Source organism: Sinocyclocheilus rhinocerous, unplaced genomic scaffold, assembly GCF_001515625.1.
Source record: "Sinocyclocheilus rhinocerous isolate Xijiao unplaced genomic scaffold, SAMN03320098_v1.1 scaffold3506, whole genome shotgun sequence".
NCBI classification, from domain to species: Eukaryota; Metazoa; Chordata; class Actinopteri; order Cypriniformes; family Cyprinidae; genus Sinocyclocheilus; species Sinocyclocheilus rhinocerous.
In genome coordinates, this window is record NW_015666535.1 from 76,103 (window position 1) to 80,672 (window position 4,570).

Here is a 4,570-nt window from a genome sequence, read left to right on the forward strand (position 1 = left end):
AGAGAGTGTGTGAGTGAGTGTGTGAGTGTGTGAGAGAGTGTGAGAGTGTGAGTCTGTATGTGTGAGTGTGTGTGTGTGAGAGAGAGAGAGAGAGAGAGAGAGAGAGAGAGAGAGAGAGAGAGAGAGAGAGAGAGAGAGAGAGAGAGAGAGAGAGAGAGAGAGAGAGAGAGAGAGAGAGAGAGAGAGAGAGAGAGAGAGAGAGAGAGAGAGAGAGAGAGAGAGAGAGAGAGAGAGAGAGAGAGAGAGAGAGAGAGAGAGAGAGAGAGAGAGAGAGAGAGAGAGAGAGAGAGAGAGAGAGAGAGAGAGAGAGAGAGAGAGAGAGAGAGAGAGAGAGAGAGAGAGAGAGAGAGAGAGAGAGAGAGAGAGAGAGAGAGAGAGAGAGAGAGAGAGAGAGAGAGAGAGAGAGAGAGAGAGAGAGAGAGAGAGAGAGAGAGAGAGAGAGAGAGAGAGAGAGAGAGAGAGAGAGAGAGAGAGAGAGAGAGAGAGAGAGAGAGAGAGAGAGAGAGAGAGAGAGAGAGAGAGAGAGAGAGAGAGAGAGAGAGAGAGAGAGAGAGAGAGAGAGAGAGAGAGAGAGAGAGAGAGAGAGAGAGAGAGAGAGAGAGAGAGAGAGAGAGAGAGAGAGAGAGAGAGAGAGAGAGAGAGAGAGAGAGAGAGAGAGAGAGAGAGAGAGAGAGAGAGAGAGAGAGAGAGAGAGAGAGAGAGAGAGAGAGAGAGAGAGAGAGAGAGAGAGAGAGAGAGAGAGAGAGAGAGAGAGAGAGAGAGAGAGAGAGAGAGAGAGAGAGAGAGAGAGAGAGAGAGAGAGAGAGAGAGAGAGAGAGAGAGAGAGAGAGAGAGAGAGAGAGAGAGAGAGAGAGAGAGAGAGAGAGAGAGAGAGAGAGAGAGAGAGAGAGAGAGAGAGAGAGAGAGAGAGAGAGAGAGAGAGAGAGAGAGAGAGAGAGAGAGAGAGAGAGAGAGAGAGAGAGAGAGAGAGAGAGAGAGAGAGAGAGAGAGAGAGAGAGAGAGAGAGAGAGAGAGAGAGAGAGAGAGAGAGAGAGAGAGAGAGAGAGAGAGAGAGAGAGAGAGAGAGAGAGAGAGAGAGAGAGAGAGAGAGAGAGAGAGAGAGAGAGAGAGAGAGAGAGAGAGAGAGAGAGAGAGAGAGAGAGAGAGAGAGAGAGAGAGAGAGAGAGAGAGAGAGAGAGAGAGAGAGAGAGAGAGAGAGAGAGAGAGAGAGAGAGAGAGAGAGAGAGAGAGAGAGAGAGAGAGAGAGAGAGAGAGAGAGAGAGAGAGAGAGAGAGAGAGAGAGAGAGAGAGAGAGAGAGAGAGAGAGAGAGAGAGAGAGAGAGAGAGAGAGAGAGAGAGAGAGAGAGAGAGAGAGAGAGAGAGAGAGAGAGAGAGAGAGAGAGAGAGAGAGAGAGAGAGAGAGAGAGAGAGAGAGAGAGAGAGAGAGAGAGAGAGAGAGAGAGAGAGAGAGAGAGAGAGAGAGAGAGAGAGAGAGAGAGAGAGAGAGAGAGAGAGAGAGAGAGAGAGAGAGAGAGAGAGAGAGAGAGAGAGAGAGAGAGAGAGAGAGAGAGAGAGAGAGAGAGAGAGAGAGAGAGAGAGAGAGAGAGAGAGAGAGAGAGAGAGAGAGAGAGAGAGAGAGAGAGAGAGAGAGAGAGAGAGAGAGAGAGAGAGAGAGAGAGAGAGAGAGAGAGAGAGAGAGAGAGAGAGAGAGAGAGAGAGAGAGAGAGAGAGAGAGAGAGAGAGAGAGAGAGAGAGAGAGAGAGAGAGAGAGAGAGAGAGAGAGAGAGAGAGAGAGAGAGAGAGAGAGAGAGAGAGAGAGAGAGAGAGAGAGAGAGAGAGAGAGAGAGAGAGAGAGAGAGAGAGAGAGAGAGAGAGAGAGAGAGAGAGAGAGAGAGAGAGAGAGAGAGAGAGAGAGAGAGAGAGAGAGAGAGAGAGAGAGAGAGAGAGAGAGAGAGAGAGAGAGAGAGAGAGAGAGAGAGAGAGAGAGAGAGAGAGAGAGAGAGAGAGAGAGAGAGAGAGAGAGAGAGAGAGAGAGAGAGAGAGAGAGAGAGAGAGAGAGAGAGAGAGAGAGAGAGAGAGAGAGAGAGAGAGAGAGAGAGAGAGAGAGAGAGAGAGAGAGAGAGAGAGAGAGAGAGAGAGAGAGAGAGAGAGAGAGAGAGAGAGAGAGAGAGAGAGAGAGAGAGAGAGAGAGAGAGAGAGAGAGAGAGAGAGAGAGAGAGAGAGAGAGAGAGAGAGAGAGAGAGAGAGAGAGAGAGAGAGAGAGAGAGAGAGAGAGAGAGAGAGAGAGAGAGAGAGAGAGAGAGAGAGAGAGAGAGAGAGAGAGAGAGAGAGAGAGAGAGAGAGAGAGAGAGAGAGAGAGAGAGAGAGAGAGAGAGAGAGAGAGAGAGAGAGAGAGAGAGAGAGAGAGAGAGAGAGAGAGAGAGAGAGAGAGAGAGAGAGAGAGAGAGAGAGAGAGAGAGAGAGAGAGAGAGAGAGAGAGAGAGAGAGAGAGAGAGAGAGAGAGAGAGAGAGAGAGAGAGAGAGAGAGAGAGAGAGAGAGAGAGAGAGAGAGAGAGAGAGAGAGAGAGAGAGAGAGAGAGAGAGAGAGAGAGAGAGAGAGAGAGAGAGAGAGAGAGAGAGAGAGAGAGAGAGAGAGAGAGAGAGAGAGAGAGAGAGAGAGAGAGAGAGAGAGAGAGAGAGAGAGAGAGAGAGAGAGAGAGAGAGAGAGAGAGAGAGAGAGAGAGAGAGAGAGAGAGAGAGAGAGAGAGAGAGAGAGAGAGAGAGAGAGAGAGAGAGAGAGAGAGAGAGAGAGAGAGAGAGAGAGAGAGAGAGAGAGAGAGAGAGAGAGAGAGAGAGAGAGAGAGAGAGAGAGAGAGAGAGAGAGAGAGAGAGAGAGAGAGAGAGAGAGAGAGAGAGAGAGAGAGAGAGAGAGAGAGAGAGAGAGAGAGAGAGAGAGAGAGAGAGAGAGAGAGAGAGAGAGAGAGAGAGAGAGAGAGAGAGAGAGAGAGAGAGAGAGAGAGAGAGAGAGAGAGAGAGAGAGAGAGAGAGAGAGAGAGAGAGAGAGAGAGAGAGAGAGAGAGAGAGAGAGAGAGAGAGAGAGAGAGAGAGAGAGAGAGAGAGAGAGAGAGAGAGAGAGAGAGAGAGAGAGAGAGAGAGAGAGAGAGAGAGAGAGAGAGAGAGAGAGAGAGAGAGAGAGAGAGAGAGAGAGAGAGAGAGAGAGAGAGAGAGAGAGAGAGAGAGAGAGAGAGAGAGAGAGAGAGAGAGAGAGAGAGAGAGAGAGAGAGAGAGAGAGAGAGAGAGAGAGAGAGAGAGAGAGAGAGAGAGAGAGAGAGAGAGAGAGAGAGAGAGAGAGAGAGAGAGAGAGAGAGAGAGAGAGAGAGAGAGAGAGAGAGAGAGAGAGAGAGAGAGAGAGAGAGAGAGAGAGAGAGAGAGAGAGAGAGAGAGAGAGAGAGAGAGAGAGAGAGAGAGAGAGAGAGAGAGAGAGAGAGAGAGAGAGAGAGAGAGAGAGAGAGAGAGAGAGAGAGAGAGAGAGAGAGAGAGAGAGAGAGAGAGAGAGAGAGAGAGAGAGAGAGAGAGAGAGAGAGAGAGAGAGAGAGAGAGAGAGAGAGAGAGAGAGAGAGAGAGAGAGAGAGAGAGAGAGAGAGAGAGAGAGAGAGAGAGAGAGAGAGAGAGAGAGAGAGAGAGAGAGAGAGAGAGAGAGAGAGAGAGAGAGAGAGAGAGAGAGAGAGAGAGAGAGAGAGAGAGAGAGAGAGAGAGAGAGAGAGAGAGAGAGAGAGAGAGAGAGAGAGAGAGAGAGAGAGAGAGAGAGAGAGAGAGAGAGAGAGAGAGAGAGAGAGAGAGAGAGAGAGAGAGAGAGAGAGAGAGAGAGAGAGAGAGAGAGAGAGAGAGAGAGAGAGAGAGAGAGAGAGAGAGAGAGAGAGAGAGAGAGAGAGAGAGAGAGAGAGAGAGAGAGAGAGAGAGAGAGAGAGAGAGAGAGAGAGAGAGAGAGAGAGAGAGAGAGAGAGAGAGAGAGAGAGAGAGAGAGAGAGAGAGAGAGAGAGAGAGAGAGAGAGAGAGAGAGAGAGAGAGAGAGAGAGAGAGAGAGAGAGAGAGAGAGAGAGAGAGAGAGAGAGAGAGAGAGAGAGAGAGAGAGAGAGAGAGAGAGAGAGAGAGAGAGAGAGAGAGAGAGAGAGAGAGAGAGAGAGAGAGAGAGAGAGAGAGAGAGAGAGAGAGAGAGAGAGAGAGAGAGAGAGAGAGAGAGAGAGAGAGAGAGAGAGAGAGAGAGAGAGAGAGAGAGAGAGAGAGAGAGAGAGAGAGAGAGAGAGAGAGAGAGAGAGAGAGAGAGAGAGAGAGAGAGAGAGAGAGAGAGAGAGAGAGAGAGAGAGAGAGAGAGAGAGAGAGAGAGAGAGAGAGAGAGAGAGAGAGAGAGAGAGAGAGAGAGAGAGAGAGAGAGAGAGAGAGAGAGAGAGAGAGAGAGAGAGAGTGTGTGTGTGTGAGAGTGAGTGTGTGTGTGTGTGTATGTGTGTGAAAGAGTGAGTGTGTCTGTGTCTGTATGTGTGAGTGTGTGTGTGAGAGAGTCTGTGTGTGAGTGTGAGAGAGAGAGAGAGAGTGTGTGTGTGTGTGTGTGTGAGAG

The 4,570-nt window shown here is 49.9% G+C and overlaps 1 protein-coding gene across 2 annotated transcripts in view; it reads right to left on the bottom strand.

Moving 5' to 3' along the window:
• Nucleotides 1-4,570, bottom strand: part of LOC107732521 (transcription factor 20-like) — a 25,301-nt gene that overhangs the window by 19,877 nt on the left and 854 nt on the right. The gene's annotated exons all lie outside the window — the stretch shown is intronic.